The following is a 22,276-nucleotide window of genomic DNA, read 5'->3' as shown; positions in this document are numbered from 1 at the left end:
ACACAAAAATAAGGTATGGTTGAAGCATAGGTGTATTATGTCAAACCCATGGCCTTTCATTACACCATTACAGATTTATTTCTTCATGTTGATAATGATGTAATATTTTAAAAATTTATTTTATTGAGGTATAGTTGATTTACTGTGTGTTAATTTCTGCTGTACAGAAAAGTGATTCAGTTATACATACATACGTTCTTATTCTTTTCCATATGGTTTATCACAGGATATTGAATATAGTTCCCTGTGCTTTACAGTAGGACCTTGTTGTTTATGCATTCTATATGTAATAGTTTGCATCTGCTAATCCCAAATTCCCAATCCATTCCGTCCCCACTTTCTCTCCCCCTTGGCAACCACAAGTCTGTTCTCTATGTCTGCAGGTCTATTTCTGTTTTGTAGATAAGTTCATTTGTGTCTTATATTAGATTCCGCGTATAAGTGATATGGTATTTGTCTTTCTCTTTCTTACTTCACTTTATATGATAATCTCTACGTCCATCCATGTTGCTGCAAATTGCATTATTTCATTCTTTTTCATGACTGAGTAGTATTCCATTGTATTCCATCCACATCTTTATCCATTCATCTGTCAGTGGACATTCAGGTTGTTTCCATGTCTTGGCTATTGTGAATAGTGCTGCTGTGAGCATAGGGGTGCGTGTATCTTTTTGAATTAGAGTTTTCTCCAGATATATGCCCAGGAGTGGGATTGCTGGATCATATGGCAACTCTATTTTTAGTTTTTTGAGGAACTGCCATACTGTTTTCCATATGGCTGCACCAATTTATATTCCCACCAATAATGTAAGAGGGTTTCTCCACACCCTCTCCAGCATTTGCTATTTGTAGAATTTTTAATGATGGCTGTTGTAACTGATGTGAGGTGATACCTCATTGTAGTTTTGATTTGCATTTCTCTAATAATTAGTGATGTTGAGCACCTTTTCATGTGTCTGTCGGCCAGATGGTGATGTAATACTAATAATGATAGTTGGCATTTATTGAATGCTTGCTAAGAGCCTGGAAGCCTTATATATAATATCATTTAATGTCTACAACCACTCAATGAGACTAGCTATTTTTGCCATTTTATAGGTGAGGAAACTGAGGCATAAAGAGATTGAATAATTTGCCCAAGATTAAAATATGTAGTTCATGGCAGAATTAGAATTTAAACTGTAACTTGACTCCAAAGGCAATGTAATTAACCACTAAATTGTAGTCCATTCTTTACCTCCAAAGCCATCCCCCCTACTTTGAACCAGGGGGAACCTGAGCCATACTCTCTTAGACTTGGATTTGGTGACCAGTGATATTTCTACTGTAGACAAATCTGGGGCATTTACTCATTGGGTGGTTGTCAACATTATACCTGTGTCTCTGAGAATTGCACCCAGCCACAGAGGATGGCTCTGGGGAGCCATGTTTGTTCCACCTGAATTTGTCCCCTTGGCCACATTTGATTGAACCAGAGCGAACATATAGCCCAAACTGCTGCTTCCTGGAAACAAAATTTGGGCCTTGGCCTGAGGCCAGAGGGAAGGTACTGACTTTTAACATCTGAGGTGGCTTTCAAGGCCAGTGGGGGCAGAGTTAAGGGCAAGCCAGTGGACAGAAATGGAACTGTTGCTCTGGAAGGGGCCCGAGGCCCAGATGGAAACTCAGGGTAAAGAGTTTTAGCTGGGGGAGGGGAGCAGATCCTTTCACCCTGGCCTACACCAGGTGTGTCTGTGGTTCTGTTTGCACTCAGGTAAGGGCCAGTGGGAGGGGTGGGGGGTGAGGGGAGTGTTGGGAGAGCGAGGGGTGGGTGTGGAGAGATTGAAAAAGACAGAGGGGAGGGAGGGAGGGAGGGAGAATTGCCCTGGCTTGATAGTTTCCCATTTTCTGCCTTGTCTCTCTCAGGCCCCGTGGTCTTCCTGTCTCGTGGTCAATAAGATACCTCCATCTCCATCTGATAGATTTCCTTTGTGCTTAAGTTTAAGTAGGTTTTGGTCATTTTCAGCTAAGCAGAGTCGTGTCTAAAAGATATGTCTATAAGTTTTGTAACCTCCACAGTGATTACATTTTTAGATAATATAAAGTTTAGAGGAGTACCTAGTACAATAGAAAGTAAGATCCAAAATTATGTTGAAGACAGAAATTATGTAACAGACTCTAGGTAATAAAAACTACAAGATGAAACTTAACAAAACTAAATGAAAACATCTCCCTTTACATTAAAAAAAATGAAGTACAGAATTGGGGTGACCTGGTTTAACAGCAATTTATTAAAAAGAAATCCTGGCTTTGGGTTAACACATGCTTAATAAGAGGCAATATTAAAGGGCAGAGGCTAAAAGATACAAATGTAGTTTCAAGGACCTGATACTAAATTGAAATTAAGAACCCTCTAGGGCACCCAGAATCCAGTCAGGATTACCTGGAATTAATCTCAAGGGGTCCATGCTGGATTAGGTTTTTTCTAAGAAAGCCTAAACTTAATTAGAGTATATTGTACTATGTCTAATGAATAAGACTGAAACATGTAACTAAATGAGTTTATGTTAGGAAACGCATCCAGAGATAAACAGTTCTTAAGAAATCATTTTTACCTGTTGGAAATATATTTTAAATAATAAAAATAATACCTGCTTATTATAACAAATTCAAAAATTGTAGATAGGTATACGGAAAAAATGAAATCCACTTCCCCCATTCCAGCCTCACTTCCTAAAAGCAATCATTGTTTACAGATTGGTGGGTGTATTTGCAGACTTTTTTTCATGTATATATATGTATAATTAAAAAAAATAGAAATGGAACTCTACTACACATACGCACGTACATGCACGCCCTCATTCATGTGGGGGCATACGTAGTTCCCATTCTTTAAATGTGCAGGAGACTACTACATTGTAAGAATTTATCCACTCCTTTCTTGATAGACCCAGAGCTTATTTCAATTTTTTAAAATTAGAAACAGTGCTGCAAAGAGCATCCTTATATATGTATCTTTATATATGTCTTCTTCTAATATTTTTGTAGGTTACATTTCTAGTTGTGGGAGTATGGGTCACAGCATATGCATATTTAAAAATTTGAGGGATTTTTTTCAAAGTGCCTTCCAAAAATTCTCATCAGTTGACACTTTCACCAATAGGATATGAGGGACTTATTCCCTACACCCTTGGCGAAATTTGACATTATTAATTTTTTGCCAGAATGATCCTGTTTGGTTTTTGTACTCTGAGTCCAGAATATTGACTGCGATCGACAGTTAGGGTCCTCCTAGCTCAGGTACCTTACAATCCATGGAGGGGTGGGTGGCTGAGCCCTCATGCTGGAATACAAACTCTATAATCTGTGCACAGTAGTAAGTATACACCACACCTCTGAGTACTGGTCGCCACCCCTGTCCAGGACCAGGCTAAGCCTAGGTTAACAGAGTCTTTCTTGCCCTAGGGGTCCTCTTCTCCCAGGTTAGGGGAATTCACTGTGGAGGGTTCTGCACTGTTAGTGTGTGGATGCCCACTGACTTCTGTTTTAAAATTTTGCTTCTACACTTACTCAGCAGCAGTCAGTCAACGTTAGTGGAAGACTTTCTTGCATGCTTGGCTACCTGCTTGGCTGGCTAACGGGAGAGGCTGAGTGGTGTTACCTCTGTGTTTCTCTCTCCAACCTGAGGGCTCTGGAGACCTACCCTGGCGGAGATGCTAGAGGAAGCCCTCTCTGAAGACATTCCATTTAGGCCGGAGCCTAAGCACTGCTTCTGAGACTTTACTGTGATGGGTTTGCCAGGGGGTCTTGTTAAAATGCAGACTCTGATTCCGCATACTGGGGGCGAGGCCTAAGAGACTGAGTTTCGAGGAGCTCCTGAGAGGCCCTCCGCGCTGGCTCCAAGGTGCACTTTGGGGTTCACGCATGGAGTTCATTTAAGGAGGGCAGATATCCTTGACCCGGATGCATTAGAATTTTGAGGAGCTCAGGTCCCCCACCAGACTACTTAAATATGATTCTCTAGGGCCCAGACATAGGTACTTATACATACCCCTGGTGATGATGATATGCAGCTGGGGTTTGGATGGAGCGACGTAGTTCTCAAGTTGTCCACAGACCGCAGCATCAGCATCACGCTTGTTAGACACGCAAATTCTCAGGGCCACCCTGCCTGCTAAATCAGAAACGCTGGGGTACAGCCCAGCAATCTGTGTTTTACAAGCTCTTCCAGGGCTTCTGATCTCGCTGAAGTCTAAGAACCTCTGATGAGCAGAAGAAAGAAGAGGGTTCTTGTCAGAGCCCTCCTCCAAGACTTGGATCCATGGTTCTTCATCCTGGTTGTTCTTAACCGAGACTTGCTAAGCAGCTTGATAAACATCCTCATTCCTGGGCCCCAGGCCCATTCTTTCTGATTCCAAAGATCCAGAATGGTGCCCAGGAGTATGTGGTTTTAAAAGCACTTGAGGGATGCAGATTTAGTGGCTGAGCAGAGGTGGGGCGGACCTCCAACAGGAATGGTGGCCTCTGGCCTCCTGGCTGGCCCCATACAGCAGTCATTCGCTCACTTCATGTTTACCACCCCATCATGAGCCAGACACCATGCAAGTGGCATCACTGTCGATCACCCGTTGTGTACCAGGCATTTTACACGTTAGCCTACTGTACCCCTGGGAGGTGGGCCTACTATAGCCCTGGGAGGTGGGCCTACTGCCATTTTACAGAAGAAAGCCCCTAACCCGGGTCAGTCATGGCTCTAAAACCTGGACTCCCCACCACCGCACCCAGCACCAGTCTTTGCAGACGGGGGCATCAGGCTGTGGGCCTCTGAGAAACCTCTGTGTTTCATCTTCAGTGGCTTGTTTTGTGAAATTGGGGATACATTTGTAATTATAGCAGGTATAGCACATTCTCCTTTCAGTTCCTCAGAGAGAGAGAGAGGTGGTTTCGATCTCTAACTTATGCAAAGTGAGGCTCTTTGTGCGTGAAGAAGACTCTCTGTATCAGAGGGCGTGTGCTTTGGGGTGTAGGTGGTCAGATAAAATACAGGTTACCCTGTTAAGTTTTAATTTAAGAGAAATAACAAATAGTTTTTCTAGTATAAATATGTGCCAAACATTGCATGGGGCATACTTAAACTGATTTGTTTTTACTGAAATTAAAAATGTATTTGAATTACTGACATCCAGATCTAACTGTGTGTCCTGTATTTTTATTTGCTAAGTCAGGCAAGCCTATTGGTGTGCTCCATCTCCTTGCGATGCTTCCATGTTAGAAGCTCGCATCTAGGCCTTGAGTTGGGGAAGAAGGCAAATTTCACCTGGTCTTATTAGGTGAATAAGGTTCACCTAATTCCTGGTTCTGCAGTAATCGAGATAATCAGATACAGGCTTGACCTCATAATATTTTAAAAATAGCACTTATGTGCCAAGCACTATGCTATGAGACCTTTGCTCACTATTTTATTTAATCCTCACAACCCTGTAAGTCGGCCCAGAACTAATATCCCCATTTTACAGATGAGAAAACTGAGGCTCAGAGATTGGTTGAAAAAACAGTTGATTGAGAAAACAGCTCAGAGATTGGTTGAAAGCAGAGTTTCTCAACTGCAGTGTTCTCAACATCTGGGGCCCGATAATTCTTTATTGTGGGGACTGTCCTGTACCTTATAGGATGTTTAGTGGCCTCCCTGGCCTTTAGAGATTAGCTGCTGGTAGCATTCCATCAGTTGTAACCAAACTTGTCTCCAGACATAACCAGGTGTCACCTGAGGTACAAATTTGCCCCTGGTTGAGAACCACTGATGTAAGGTTTTGTAACTGTTAGATGCTGAGTCAGGATCAGAGCCAAGCAGACTGCCCCAAAGCGTGTGCTTTTAGACACTGCAATGGTTTTATCCAGGGAAAAGTTCAGGAAGGAAGAGGAATCTATCATATCACATTTATTTGGAAGAAAATCATTTGAAAATGACAGAACTTTTTTTTTTTAATATTTATTTATTTGGCTGTGTTGGGTCTTAGTTGCGGCACGCAGGATCTTTTGCAGCAGCATGCGGGATCTTTTGCAGCGGCATGCGGGATCTTTCGGTGCTTTGCACGGGCTCTTCATTGTGGCGTGCAGGGTTCTCTCTAGGTGTGGTGCGCAGGCTCCAGGGCACGCGTGGGCTCAGTAGTTGCAGCACATGGGCTTAGTTGCCCTGTGGTATGTGGGATCTTAGTTCCTTGACCAGGGATCGAACCCGTGTCATCTGCATTGGAAGGCGGTTTCTTAACCACTGGATCACCAGAGAAGTCCCGAAAATGACAGGACTTTTGCTTGACCTATTATTGCAGCTTGATTTCCTCTGTTTGGCAACTAGGTAGTGGTGACAGTGGTGATGGTAGCACAGCATTGTGAATGTGCTAAATGCCACTGGAATGTACACTTTAAAATGGTTAATTTTATGTAATGTGAATTTTACCTCAATTTTAAAAAAAGCAAAAACAAAAGGAAACCCTGTATCCGTTAAGTCATCACTCCCCATTCTCCCTTCCCTCAGACTCTAGTAACCACTAATCTGCATTCTGTCTCTACGGATTTACCTATTCTGTTTTTTTCATATAAATGGAATCATATAATATATGACCTTTAGTGTCTGGCTTCTTTTGTTTAGCATACTCTTTTTGAAGTTCATCCATGTTTCATTCATTCATTTTTTTCAACAGATATTTATTGAACAATTACTATGCATCAAGCACTGGGGATGATTAAGTGTAAATTCATGGAGCTTATCTCCTATTGAGGGAGACAGATGATAATCAGATGCTATAGTCTGAATGTTTCTGCCTCGCCAAAATGCATATGTAGAAATCTTAATACCCAGTGTGATGGTATGAGGAGGTGGGGCCTTTGGGAGGTTCTTAGGTCATGAGGGTGGAGCTCCCATGAGTGGGATTAGTGCCTTTGTAAAAGAGACTCCAGAGAGCTCCTTAGCCCCTTCCACCAGCAAGGACACAGCAAGAAGGCACCAGCTATGAAGCAGGAAGAGGGCTTTCACCAGAACATGGCTATGCTGGGGCCTTGATCTTGGCCTTCCCAGTCTCCAGAACTGTAAGAAATAAATTTCTATTGTTTATAAGGTACCCAGTTTGTGGTATATAGCAACCTGAATGGACTAAGACACCATGATGAATAAGTAAAATATACAATGTATTAAACAGTGATAGGGTAAAAAAGGAGAAAAAAATATAGTAAGGAAGAAAGATAGGGAGGATTGAGGTAGAGATTTAAAATTTTAAATGAGGTGGCCAGAGAAGACCTCATCAGAAAGGTGATGTTGAGCAAAGCCCGAGGGACGTGAGGAAGTTAGGCTACAAGTAACTGGGGGAAGAACGTCTCAGGCAAGGGAACAGCAAGTGCAAATACCCTGAGGCAGGAGTTTGCTTGTTTGCAGAATATTCTAGAGTCACTGGAATAGAGTGAACAAGGGGAGGATAGTAGGAGATAAGGTCCAAGAGGTAGCAGGAGGCTCCTTCATGAAGAGCCTTATAGTAGGTACCATATAATTGATGATCCAAACTAGGCTAATTTTTTTTTTTTTTTTTTTGTGGTATGTGGGCCTCTCACTGTTGTGACCTCTCCCGTTGCAGAGCACAGGCTCCGGACGCGCAGGCTTAGCGGCCATGGCTCACAGGCCCATCCGCTCCGCGGCATGTGGGATCTTCCCAGACCAGGGCACGAACCTGTGTCCCCTGCATCGGCAGGCGGACTCCCAACCACTGCGCCACCAGGGAAGCTCCAGACTAGGCTAATTTTGAAAGTGAAAGCAATTGCTATTAAAATTATGCTGGGATATTAGGTATAAACTGAGATTGTCCTAGCCATGCTGGGTCATAGCAAGGAGCAAGGATTTAGCCTTTACTCTGAGTGGGATGGGAAGTCACCGGTGGGCTTTGAGCAGAGCTGCTCCATAACCTGACTTGAGAGCTTCATTCTGTTGAGAGGTGCTGAAGGGTGGCAAGGGCAGGAGCAGGAGAGGAGTTGGGAGGTCACTGCAGTACCACAGGTGAGAGATGATGGGGGCTTGGACCAGGGCAGTGGTGGAAGGGGCGGTGAGAGTTGATGGGGGCTTGGACCAGGACGGTGGTGGAAGGGGAGGCCAGTGTTGATGGGGGCTTGGACCAGGGCGGTGGTGGGAGGGGTGGTGAGAACTGGTCAAATTCTGGATATAATTTAAGGTAAAACCAGTAGGATTTCTGACCAGTAGGCTGTGGGTACGAGAGAAAGAGAGGAGTTAATAATGGCACCAGGGGAAGAGTGAAAGAGGAAGAGATTTGGGGGGTGAGGAGCTCCCATTGCAGGTCAAGTTCCCAGGAAGCCGACTCAGCTGAGATGTGTGTGCAGGAAGTTTGCTGGCCGGTGGTCGCAGGATCAGCCCCTGGGGTGGAAGTGAAGGAAGTGAGATGGAGCAGAGGGAGTTGCTGAGCTGCTTTGTGGTCCCAACAAGGGACTCAGCCAGCCGCAGGAAGGAGCCTCCAGAGTTATCCGAACTGGGGCAAGGTGGTTGGGCAGGCCTCCTAAGTGGCCTCCTACTCGACTAACACTGGATGGAGGCCGCCTTGGGAAGGGGTGTGATCTCGGGTGAGGCAGCCCTCCCCGGTGGAGGGCAGGCTCTGGGGGGGCCTCAGCTGTGAGCTGTCAGTCACCAGTACTCGGAAGGGGAGAGGAGTGTCTTGGTCCTGGAGAATCAGGGTGGCGACTCTGGCATTCGCTGTGGATCGGAAGCTAAGTTTTGGCCCTGTGAAGTTTGATATTCAAGGGGAGACGTTAACTGACTCTTGTCCCTTTTCTGCTGACACCAGGGGCCTGTACGTTTTCTCAGTTCCTTCAAGGTGCCTCTCACCCATACTGTTCCCCAGCTCACGCTGAGCCACTACAGCAGCACCGTCCCATAGAAATAAAATGCAGCCACATATCTAATTAAAAATGTTGTAGTAGTCACACTTAAAAAGTTCAGAGAAATAAGGGAAATTAACTTTAATAATATATTTTATTTACCTAATAGATCTAAAATATTATATTCTAATCATTGACTTTTTCAAATGCTAAGTGTTCCAAATCTCTGTGTATTTTAGTTATATTACAGCACATTTCAATTTGGACTAGTCACATTTCAAAGGCTCTGTAGCCATGGTTCTAGAGGTTCTCCACCAGCCAAATCCTGCTACTGACTCTTGGACTCTGCCCTTGACATGCTCAGTTTCAGCATCACTTCTACCGGAAGATTCCCAAGGCAGGTCAGGGGTCTGAACTCCACTGCAGCACTGTACTGAGTAGTGGTTGCTTGTTAATTGGTCTGCCTGCCCCCAGAAGGCCACGTGCCCTGTTCAATATGGTAACCCAGCGTAGTACTGGGCACAGAGTAGGTATTCAGTGATTATATCTTGCTTGAGTAAGTTAGAACAACGTTCTGTTTGCATAGGATTTAGAGGTGGGGAGGCTAATAGGTATGTGCATTTTTCTCTTTCTCCCCTTCCGGCCTTCCAACAATTTCAGGATTAATGGGGACACACCTAGAGCTTCCTCTGGGGAATCCAGCTGAATTTGAGGTAGTGTGCCCGGGGTGGCGTTAAGAGGAACTTGCTTAGCAGAAATGAACTGAATGGGTCCTTTGCACAAGGCGCCGTCACTTTCCTTTGGTTGTTTCCCTTCCCATTGTTCTTTCCTTTTCTATTTCTTTGACAAAAAATTGCCGCCGAATTAAAGCACCTAAGACTGAACATCCGTGGAAAGAGGCCTCCAAACGCAGAAGTGATGGTGACAGTAGGTAACTCGCAGCAGAGGAAAATGAAAAGAGAGAGGGAGCGGTGGGGGGACCGCTAAGGCTTCCCAAGCACCGTGGGCTCCCGGCCTTAGCGCTTGGGCTGTGGGAGGCGTGGCTTCCTTAAAAACCACGGTAGGTGCTGCGCCATCTTCTCCCTCCGAGGTGTGTGGCTTTCCTGCTTGGTGGCCATGGCCGATCTGCCTTGTGAAATGCTCCAGCTACTGTGTGAGCACAATTCTTTTCTTTCTCTTTAAGAAAAGAAGAATTAGGCAAACATGCTTATGCTAAACAATGGAAGCTTCCATTTTCCTGTTATCTTCAAGTATTTCTTTTAACTTTAACTTCTGATAATTTAACATTTAACATTATGAATAATTGTAAACAAACATAAAAGTAAAGAATATAGTATAATGAACCCCCGGGTTCCCATCACTCAGCTTTACCAGTGATCAGCTCATGGCCAATCTTTTTGCACCTATACATCTTCCCACTCCCCCAACCAATGGCTTGTATCTTGAAACCCATTCCAAGTATTATATATTTCATTCACAAATATTTGAATGTGCATCTGAAAGTTTTTTCTTTTTCTTTTTCTTTGACTTAGGAAAATGATTTCTGGCTTCCCTTGTTACCTCTGGTCTGTCGGTGAGATCAGAATCGCAAATCAGGTCTTTAGGCTCAACGTTAGGGTAAATTCTTGGGTATTGCAACGGCTGGCGAGTTAATGACAAGAGCAACCAGAGATGCTGTTAGCTCTTGATTTATGAAGCCACAGGTTCAGCCTGTGTGACGGATGCCATTAAAATCAGGCGTGGCGGCTTGCTCTGCCCAGCCCTCTCCAGGCCTGAACGCCCTCAACAGATGGGGAATTTCATGGCCACAAATGGAATTGTTTATCCTCTCATTGTTCCCGTGTCAGCAAACTAAATCCATTACCCACCAATAAAAAGATCAGCCGGCTGCCAGTTCAGCCGTGGAAGGAGCTGAAGCTATGTTGAGGAGATTTAGAGTTTTAGAGCGGATAAATTAGTAATAAGCCATATAAAAATTAAGACCCAAGAGAAGAGTTTGAGTCTCTCATTCTAAAGCTGAGGTTTTAAGGGATTTGAAAGGGAAGGCCTAGTAACTCAATCTTTTCTTCAACAGAAAATATACTCTAGAGACACCTGATTATAAATATTGCATAGCTTTTATTGTGTGTTGATGGCTTTATTACTTCATTAAAAAAAATCAAAAGCACTCAGATTGGGCTTTGAAGAAGAAAGCAGTGTCAGATTCATAATGCAAAAGCTGCTAAGATGTTAATGGCGTTACTACCGGTAGGAAGATTTTCTTTTGTATGGCTAAATAACTGTCTGTTCTTTATAAAGTTGTTCCTTATTGGCTCAGCTGGGGGGTTCTCTCCATTGATCTGTAAGAGGAGGCTCCTAAGTTCTGTGGACCCCCCAAGCTGCCCTCCCAACATTCTCAATGCACCAGGACTTTAAAAAGTGGGCCCTAGAACACTTTTTGCTTTTTGTCAGGTTTTTTTATATCAGGATATATTGGGCAAAAGATGTTAGTTCCAGCACTCACTGGTTATTGCAGAGGATCTGGGGCTCACAGGCTTTGTATTAATTCACTTGAAAAGTTGGAGGCAGATCAGGATTGACATATATACACTACCATGTGTAAAATAGATAGCTAGTGGGAAGCTGCTATAAAGCACGGGAAGCTCAGCTCGGTGCTGTGTGACGACCTAGATGGGTGGGGTGGGGGTGGGTGGGAGGGAGGTCCAAGAAGGAGGGGAAATATATATACATAGAGATGATTCACTTCATTGTACAGCAGAAACTAACACAACATTGTAAAGCAATTATCCTCCAATAAAAAAAAAAGTAAAAAAAGAAAAGTAAAAAAAAACCAGTTGGAGAATTTGGCTAATGAGAATTTCGTTCTCTCCTTTCCATTCTGTTGTGCAAATACTTACTGGAAACTTACTGCTGTACATGCACACTATTCTGCTAGGCAGTAAGGCTCTAGAGATAATTAAGACATAATTTTATCCTCTGTTACCAGATTAGAGGGGGAGATGGACAAGAAAATAAATGCGCACAGAGTAAGACGTTTTTGCAGCATAGTACAGGCATGCAGAGGATGTTATGGGAGTTCAGAGGAAACCTCAGAGGAGGGTTCTTTGATTCCCCCAGGGAGAAGGGTGTGACCACAGTGAAAGATCCATGGGGAGACAGGAGCGTGGGCGGGGAGGCAGCGGCAAGATCATGACAGTCCTGCCTGTCTGCTGCAGGGTGTGTTCCTCCTCGTAAAGGCCACGGGAAGCCACTGAAAGACTTTAAGGGAAAGCCATGGGCTTTCAGACAATCTGTGTTTTATCAAAACCATCCTGAGGGCAGGATGGAGAATGGATTTCAAGGGGTTAAGAAGTGGAGGCTGGGAAACCATTAAAAGGCGACTAGAGGGCATCCCAGGTGGCGCAGTGGTTGAGAATCTGCCTGCCAACGCAGGGGACATGGGTTCGAGCCCTGGTCCTGGAAGATCCCACATGCCACAGAGCAACTAAGCCCGTGCGCCACAACTACTGAGCCTGCGCTCTAGAGCCCGTGAGACACAACTGCTGCAGCCCACGTGCCACAACTACTGAAGCTGGCGCGCCTAGATCCCGTGCTCCACAACAAGAGAAGCTACCGCAATGAGAAGCCCGCGCACTGCAACGAAGAGTAGCCCCCGCTCACCGCAACTAGAGAAAGCCCGTGTGCAGAGCGACGACCCAACACAGCCAAAAATAAATATATTAACTAATTAATTAAAAAACAAAAAGGCGACTAGAGTGATCCAGGTGAGAGATGGTGGGCTTGAACGAGGTATGTGTGTGTGTCTGTGTCTGCGTTTGCGGTGAAGAGGAAGATGTAATAACTCATAAGGTTGTTGAAATGTCAAAACTGTAAAATAAGTAAAGTGCTTAGAAGTTGTTACAGAATCGACACTCAATCAGTGTTAACTCGTGTTTCTCTTTTTCCTCTTTGGGAATGAATAATTCCCAGTGGTCATAGAATAGCACAGAGGAAAAACAGGAAGAGGAGTAAAAGGAGGGGGATAATTAGGGGATGGGAGGGGAGAAAGGACACAGTGGGGAGGGGAGAGCATCCTCCACAGTGTCTCCTCGAGTCTCTGCCCTGTAGGAAACCTTACCTGCTGATGAGACTCTGAAGAAGGAGAGGTGAGCTTGGTGTTGGTGGTCTTGTGGGATGGTGGAGTTTTGGGAACACTGAGGTCAAAGTTACTTGGAAAGTAAAACCTGTCCTGGGCAGCAGTTGTGGCTTAACTTGGGTATTCCACAGAGCTGTGTGTGAAGGATTTGCTCTTCTTTCTGGATGACCAGATCCTGCTACTTTTTGGTTCTGATATTCCATGATGCCTCAGTCCCTTTCTTTATATTTGATAGTTTTCAGTGATTGTTACCCAGCACAATTATGCAAACTGACCAGGCTGGCTAGAGGCAGGTAGATATTTAGGTTTAAGGAATTCTTTCTACTTCTAGAAAGTATAAAGTACTAGAAATAACTACCTTCTACATAAAATATGACCAACATTAGATCTGTCCAAGAAACCAGAATAATACCTTCCTCCCTCCCTTCCTCCCTCCCTCCCTCCCTTCCTCCCTTCTGCTTGGCCATTCACTCAACAAATATTATTGAGCTCCTCTAACATTGCAAAGATATCTCACTAACTGGGGCTATGGCTTCTTCAGGGCCCAAGCTGCAAATATGCTGATCTGTTTCCCCTTCTCAACTGTGAGCTCCTTCAGGCAAGGGACTGTCTCTCATCCAGCTTTGTATCCCTAAAACCTGGCACAGGAGTTGGCACTGGGTGGTTTTCAAGACCAAGATCTGTGTCTATGTCCAAATCACTTGCTGCTTCTTGCTAGTGGTGTGACCTTGTTCAATTATCCAACCTCTCTAAGGCTTTGTATTATCATCTGTAAAATGGGGGTGATAGTAATATCTGCCTCATCAGGCTGTTTTGAGCATTAAATGGCATAATGCATGTAAAGCACTTATAGTGCCTGGCACATAAGAGTTCAACCATATTATCAATATTAGGCTTACAGTAAATGTTATTGAACTAATGCCCTAGGACCCAGTCTGACTCTACTAATTTACATGTAAATTGGGCAAATCAATTTACCTCTTGGAGTCTCTATTTTTAAAAAGCTTATGTGATAAATGGAAATTGTAATACCTGCGTGGGTACGTTAACAGGATTATAATGGAAATGGAGAAGATCACTTTGTCCTTTGATTACAAAAATAACCTAACTCCAATAAATTATCTAAGCATGAACACCAGGAAGTAAGAAAAGCTACTATGTTATAATATTTTAAAAAGATGACACAGATTCTTTAACTTGATAAAAAGCATCTACAGAAACTCTACAGCCAACATCGTAGTTAATATGAAAGACTCAATGCTTTCTCCCTAGGATCAGGCACAAGGGAAGGATGTCTGCTCTCACCGCCCCCATTTAACATAGTACTGGAAGTTCTAGCAATGCAATAAGGCAAGAAAATGAAATAAAAGGTATACATATTGGAAATGAAGAAATAAAACTGTCCCTATTTGCAGATGCCATAATTGTCTACATAGAAAATCTCAAGGAATCTACAAAAAAACTTATAGAATTAATAAGTGAGCTCAGCAAGGTTGCAGGATACAAGGTAAGTATGCAAAAATCAATCACATTTCTGCATACTACCAATAAACACGTGGAAATGGAAATTAAAAACACAATACCATTTATAGTTGCGTCAAAGAAAATGAAGTATATAGGTATAAATACGACAAAACATGTTCAGGATATGTGTCCTGAAAATTACAAATGCTCATGAAAGAATTCAAAGATTTAGATAAATGGAGAGACATATTGTGTTTGTGGATTGGAAACTCAACATACTAAAGATGTCAGTTCTCCCCAAATTATCAATAGGTTTAATGCAATTCCTATCAAATCTCAGAAAGAAATTTTTGTTGACGTAGACAAGTTTATTATAAAATTTATACTGAAAGGTGCAGAATCTAGAATAGCTACAACACATTTGAAAAAGAAGGATAAAATAGGAGGAATCATTTTATCCAGTGTTAAGCCCTACTAGATAGCTACAGTAATGAAAACAGTGTGGTATTGATGGAGAGATAGATAGATAGATCAATGGAACAGGTTAGAGAAACCAAAAGTAGACCCACATGAATAAGCCCAACTGATTTTTGACAAAGGTAAAAAAAATCAATGGAGGAGAGATTGCTTTTTCAATAAATGGTGCTGGAGCATGTGGACAGGCATAGGGAAAAAAAGAACCTCAACCTAAGTTTCATAATTTATACAAAAATTAACTCAAAATGGATTACAGACTTAGATATAAAACTAAAACTTCTAGGAAAAAACTTAGGATAAAATCTTAGAGGTCTGTGGCTAGTCAGTGTTCTTAGACTTTACACAAAAAGCATGGTGCATACAAGGAAAATGTGATAAATTGGATCTCATTAAATTAAGGACTTTTGCAATATTTTGTAATAACTACAAATGGAGTATAACCTTTAAAAATTGTGGATCACTGTATTGTACACCTATAACTTATATAATATTGTACATCAACTATACTTCAATAAAAAAAGAAAATATATTGAAACTTTTGCTCTGTGAAAGACCCTGTAAGAAGATGAAAAGACAAGCAATCGACTGGGAGAAAATATTTGCAAACCACCTATCTGACAAAGGACTTATATGTAGAATATATAAAAAACTTTCAAAACTCAACAGTAAGAAAGTAAACAATCCAATTAGAAAACAGGCAAAATACATGAACAGACATTTCACCAAAGAGGATGTACAGATGGCAAATCAGTGCATGAAAAGATGTTCTACATCATTAGCCATTAGAGGAATGGAAATTAAAATCACAATGAAAGCTCACTACCTACCCACCAGGACAGCTAAAATAAAAAAATAGTGGGGGCTTCCCTGGTGGCGCAGTGGTTGAGAGTCCGCCTGCCAGTGCAGGGGACACGGGTTCGTGCCCCGGTCTGGGAAGATCCCACGTGCCGCGGAGCGGCTGGGCCCGTGAGCCATGGCCGCTGAGCCTGCACGTCCAGAGCCTGTGCTCCGCCACGGGAGAGGCCACAACAGGGAGAGGCCCGCGTACCGCAAAAAAAAAAAAAAAAAAAAAAAAATAATGGTAACACCAAATGATGATGAGAATGTGGAGAAACTCAAACATTTCTGGTGGGAATGTAAAATGGTGTAGCCCCCTGAAACAGTTTTTCAGTTCTTTACATAACTAACCAAGTCATACCACATGGCACTCTTGGCCATTTATTCCAGAGAAATGAAGACTTATGTTCATGCAGAAACCTGTACACAACTGTTCAGAGCAGCTTGATTCATAATAGCCAAAAACTGGAATCAACCAAAATGTCCTTCAGGAGTGGTTAAACAAACCGTGGCCCATCCACACAATGAGCTACTGCTCAGTAATAAAAAGGAAGGAACTACTGGTATACACAGCAACCTGGATGAATCACTAAAGAATTATGCTGAGTGGAATAATAGTCCATCTCAAAGATTCCTAGCTTAAATTATACAAAATTATAGATAAAGGGAATAGATTAGCAGTTGTCAGGGATGGGGGAGGGAAGGAAGTGGCTATGGCTCTGAAAGGTAGCTCAGGGCATCCTTGTGATGGAAATGCTCTGTATGTGGACTGTGGTGGTGGTCACATAATCTGCACATGTGATAACATTTCATAGTGAGTGCATGTAAAAATGGTGAAGTCTGAATAAGGTGGATGGATTGTATCACCGTCAGTTTCCTGGTTGTGCTATTATACTACAGTTGTGCAAGATGTTATGTTGGGGGAAATTGGGTAAAGGGTATGTGGGATCTCTGTGTTATTGCTTTCAACTGAATGTGAATCTACAATTATTTCAAAATGAAAATTTAAAAGAAGATCTAGAGAAAGATGAAAGAAATGTTAGCTTATTTATCATGATTTTTTCATTATTCTGTAATTATTATCAGTCACTTCTTAATCTAGCTTCTTGTCTTGAGTGCCTGATCTCCAACACACATCTGTCTCTGGCACTCCAGCTGGTCCCTAATGATTTTTTTTTTTTAGCACCTTACTGGATTCGTTCCAAGTTCCACTGGGCACCATGTTGACTTCTCCAGCCTCAACTTACCACCTCTTGACTTGCACATGACACTCTGGCAATACCAAACTGTTACACTCTTTGCACACCCCGTGTTTTTACTCCATGCTATAGTTTATGCTGTTCGTTCTACCTGGACCATCTTTCCAACTTCCTATCTCCCATCTAACTCTGCTTTCCTTCAGAGTTCAACCCAGGAGTCCTCTCTTTCATGAAACCTTCCCTGACTTGGTTTTTTTTTTTTAATCACTATGCTTACTACATTGTTTTAAAATTATAACGCAACACCCCTTAACTTGGACCTGGTCTTGGTTTGGTGTTGCAATTTAGCAAAACCATCACCGCAAAATTTTAAAACAATCTGTTTCATCATCACCATCTACTAAGAAGCTCCAAAGGGAGTTCTATTCATAACACAGAACCAACCTTTAAAAACCAAACCAAACCTCTCTTCCCTATTTATCTTCTAACGCCTGGCTTGCAGCTGCCCCTAATCTCTTCCTCTCTCCTAAACTCCCGCAAGACTCTCTCTAAACAACTTGGGGCCTCCAGTCCTTTCCTTCTTGCCTTCTGATTTACAAGTATCTTTTTTCTGCCAGTGGCTTTTAGCCCTTTCTGATGTAAAATCCTCAAGGCTCCCCCTCTTTTGCTAGCAAACCCTGGTTGTTAGGGTTACCCAAACAAAACACCACAGGGTTTAAACAACAGGAAGCTCTGGAGGCTGGGAGCCCAAGATCAAGGCGCTGGCAGCTTTGGTTTCTCCTGAGGCCTCTCTCCTTGACCTGCAGATGGTGCCTTCTTGCTGTGTCCTCACATGTTCTTTCCTCTGTGTGCATATCTGGTGCTGCTTTTGTGTCCAACCTTCCTCTTCGTAAAGGACACCAGTCAGATTGGATTAGGGTCCACCCTTCGGACTGCGTTTAACCACACACCTCTTTACAGGCCCTGTCTCCAAATACAGTCACATGTGAAGTCCTGGGGGTTGGGGCTTCAGCACATGATTTGGGGGAAAAACAATCCAGTCCATCATGCTGGGTATCCCAGTTTCCCCCAGAGAAGGCTGGGGGCCCAGGCTAGCAAAGCCAAAATTCCTTGCAGGAGCCAGAATGGGTAGAGGCTATGAGTGCTCACCCACTCACGGTGTTTCTGCTCCCACGGAACTTTCCGTGTTCCAGTCCCTTGAGTGGGGAGGCTGGGTCTCGTTTATGCAGCAGCTCCCATCCCAGTGCAGGGGCATAGCGGGCATTCAGGCGAAGCTTGAGAGCTGTTCCGTCTCTGCCCCTCCACACACTTAGGGAATATCCTTTTCTCTGTACTCGATTTCAACTGTCAAGTCAAATTCTTAAATCCATAGACTTTGGTGGTTCGGTAGCATGACAGGGAACCAGCCCTCCCAGCCTCTGCCTGTTTCCAGGGAGAGCATCCGACACCCTTGCTCGCGGGCACATGATAGTTCAAGGAGGTCAGGAGGAAGAGCAGAGAAGCCTGGGGTGCCTCTGAGTGAGCTCAGGACGCCTGGGTTGTCTTTTCCTAACTGGATGTGAGTAGCCGTCCTTCTCTTGGTCCCTTGAAGCACAGCTCATTTTATTCTCATTCATATCCAAGGATTCTTTACCAATAATTACATGCACCACTCTATATGTATTTACTCCTTCTATATCCACTTTCCAGGTAAAATGGAAACTTTTCCCAGAATAACTTTTTAAACAGGAGCGTAATGAGGAGAGTTTTTGTTTTCTTTTTTAAACAGAGATAAGACATAGTGGTCTTACCAGTCTGTTAACATCGTAGTTGGGAGTTTTATATTCTTTATACCAATTATACTGAAATGAAACTCAGAGCTCTGGTACATAGTGTATTTTTTAATAGTCCCATCGTGGTTGCCGCCAATACCGTGGCCTTGCAAAGCGCTACAGTCACTCGTGAGTGTTTACTTTCTGCTTGGGCTTTGACAAGCAGAACGTCCTCACACCCTGGAAAGGCCTCAGCCTGAAAAGAAAGTGGAAACAAGGGAGACAGGGGCTTCTTGGCAAGGCTGTCATGGCGGGGAAGAGGGGGCCCAGCGCCTGGGGCTGGGGGCCCTGGTCTGGTGGAGAGGTATGTCCTGTGGTCAGTGTCCTGGTCCTGTCCTGACCCTCACCATGGACCCATGGTCCTGCTACACGCTGGGTAGAACTAATTCCAGCTGGAATTTCCTAAATTTGAAACATGAGAAAATTGCAATCCATGGGTCCAGTGGTTCTTAAAGTGTGGTGTCAGAGTGGCAGCGTCACCTGGGAACTAGTTCAAAATGCAGATTCCTGCTCCCCAGCCAGACCTATTGAATCAGAAACTCTGGGGACCAGGCCCAGCAACCCATGTTTTAGCAAGCCCTCCGGAAGTTTCTGTGCATACTGAAGGTTGGGACTGATGCTCTGTTTCTGCACCACCTATGCTGAGAGGCTGCCCAAATGGTCCAAGTGCAGTTTAATTTTCCGAAGTGAAACTTACCCAACCGATAATAGATCCATGGGTTCCAACCTGGGTTGACAGGATCTGAATTTCTGGGGGATGGGGGAAGAGCCTGGTGATCTCTATCTTTAACTAGCATCCCAGGTCATTCTTGTCCTGAGGGAAGTTTGGAAGCCCTTGGTGCCCAGCTGACATCGTGTAGAGATCTGATGCCAGCTTAGTGTTCCGGGAGGGAGGAGAACTCACAAGTGCTGGGCAAAGACTGTAGGCCGAGCACTGTTCTAGGCACTTACCACACGTGACTCCCTGTAGACATTTATAACAACCCTGTAAGGTGAAGACTGTGCTCAGAGAATCTGAGTGAATCACCCAAGTTAGTCAGTGGCGATCAGGGCTGGCTTCACCCCAAGGCGGCTCTGTTACCTCTAACACCCATCCGTGTGGCCACCAGCTCGGCCAGCTTGACTCCCCTCTGACATGTCAAAGGCTTGCAGAATCTCCTTTCTCTTCTCCTTCTCCCTCTTTTAATGAAATACAGTCCTCTATTCCACAAATACTTATGGCGTCCCTACTGTGTTCAAGGTACCGTGTCGTACACAAGCATCTTCAGTGTGTAAATGGGATTCAGGGAAGTCTCTGACAACAGAAGGCATTCGACAGGCAGTGAACTTGGTGGTGGGAAGGTAGGGTCAGGAGAACCTTGGGACTGAGAGCTGGCTCTGCCACTTATCAGCTGTGTGAAGTTAGGCTGTTTGTTTTTATTAACCTGAGTCTTAATTTCCTCATTTGTACAAAAACGATAATAGCATTGCTTCTCGTAGTAGGCAACTCCTTGACAAAGAGTCTGGCACAGGCTAAGGGCTCAATAAATTACCCAATAAATAAACTTATTATTGTCTTCAGTTTATTATGGTTGCCAGCTGTGGAAGATGCCCTAGCAAATAGGCCACTGTGTTTCATAAGATGTGATATTTTTATTTATAAGTTATCAATAGTTTGCTTAAAAAATACAATTAAATGTCATGTTTTTGTAATCATTCCCCAGCTCACCCCCACTCCCCAAACAAACCCCATCCCTGCCTCCCCCTCTCCCCCAAATCCATGTTCCCCTTTGTTCTCCTTTGGGAACTTGCTTCGTCAAGGTACTGAGTTATGTGCTGAGTATGCAGTGGTTAAACGAGATGTAAAAAAATGAAAGAAAATTAGCCTGTCCTTACTCAGGTGGCCACTCAGCTTGTTGGTACCATTTTGACATCTCATTAATGTATATGACGCTCTACATACATTCTTTTCTCTTACGCCCTGTTTGAGATAAAGCTCACCGTGGTCCGCAGTGATGTTGCCAAAGCCAAGGTGGGACCACTGCGCACACCTGCGCAGGTCTGGGAGGTTTCTGATTAGAGGAGCAACTTAGAGCCTTGGAAGGGATGTTGGTGGGTGGTTCCTTGGCCTTGCTTACCTCCCTCCCCATGTAGCAGTCTTTTCACTCAGAGCCCCAGACGATTCTAGAACACCATTATAGAAAAGGACATTTATATGTTGCTCTTTTGGTTTTCTTTTCCTTGGCCAGCAAAACTGAGGACCATGAATGTAATAACACAGGCCCATAGGCTTGGAAGGGGAAGAAAATATAAGTGACACGAAAAAGTAGACTTGGTGGTTTACAGTTTCACTTAAGATGCAAAAATATAACACTGAAGTAAGTTTCATAATTTTGAGAGTTTGAACCTGCTCATGTGCACTGTTAAGATATACCATCATAAAACAATAGTGAGGTATTTATAATCTGATAATGTGAGTCAAGAGCCATAAAAATGTCCATACTTTTTGTTTGTTTGTTTGTTTTCTTGCGGTACGCGGGCCTCTCACTGTTGCGGCCTCTCCCGTTGCGGAGCACAGGCTCCGGACGCGCAGGCTCAGCGGCCATGGCTCACGGGCCCAGCCACTCCGCGGCATGGGGGATCTTCCCGGACCGGGGCACGAACCCGTGTCCCCTAGCATCGGCAGGCGGACTCTCAACCACTGCGCCACCAGGGAAGCCCTAAAAATGTCCATACTTTAAAAATTCCATTCGGGGATTAATTAACCTAAGAAGTTAATTTAGAATATGAGAAAAGCCACATACAACTTTTCATTTATTCATTGCTGTGGCGTTGGTAGGAGTAAAAATTTGAAAGCAAATTTGGTGCCCCATAATAAGAATAAATAAATTATTAAATTCCTATTCAATAAACTGTTGTCTGCCTTTTAAAGTAATGGTTATGAAGATTATGTGGCAACATAGAAAATACTTAAAATGGCATTCCTTAGGGGAAAAGACCTAGAGATTGCACCACCCAAATGAAAAAGAAGTATAGCAGATGATAACAGCTGTGTTTGGGTAATGGCATGATGGTAGTTTTTTTTTTTCCTTTTTGCTCATGATTATTTTAATCAGTTAGAAAACCATTTAAAAGCACTCAAATAAAAAAGCCAATTTTAAAGCCAGAAAGAATGAAATGGAGTTACTTTAAAGTTAGCTGTCCTAGATGTAGAGAACAAATGTATGGGCACCAAGGGGGGAAACTGGGGTGGTGGTGGTGGTGGGATGAACTGGGAGATTGGGATTGACATGTATACACTGATGTGTATAAAATGGATGACTAATAAAAACCTGCGGTATAAAAAAATAAAATTCAAAAAAGAAAAAGAGTGGGGAGCTGGGAAACACACACTCACACACACACACACACACACACACACACACACACACACACACAAAGTTAGCTGTCCTGCACATAATTTCATGAGGGATTTCACATGGGCCAAAACTGCAAACAGTTATTGCAATTTGTGAAGGGTATGC

General features: G+C 43.5%; 1 protein-coding gene across 1 annotated transcript in view; it reads left to right on the top strand.

The window, feature by feature from the left end:
* LOC125961652 (ATP-dependent RNA helicase DDX3X-like) overlaps window positions 1-22,276 on the top strand; it is a 491,072-nt gene that overhangs the window by 40,104 nt on the left and 428,692 nt on the right. The window lies entirely within an intron of this gene.

This window comes from Orcinus orca, chromosome 17 (genome assembly GCF_937001465.1).
Source record: "Orcinus orca chromosome 17, mOrcOrc1.1, whole genome shotgun sequence".
In the NCBI taxonomy this organism is placed as follows: Eukaryota; Metazoa; Chordata; class Mammalia; order Artiodactyla; family Delphinidae; genus Orcinus; species Orcinus orca.
The sequence above is the reverse complement of the archived record's forward strand: the minus strand, read 5'-3'. Positions and strand labels throughout refer to the sequence as shown.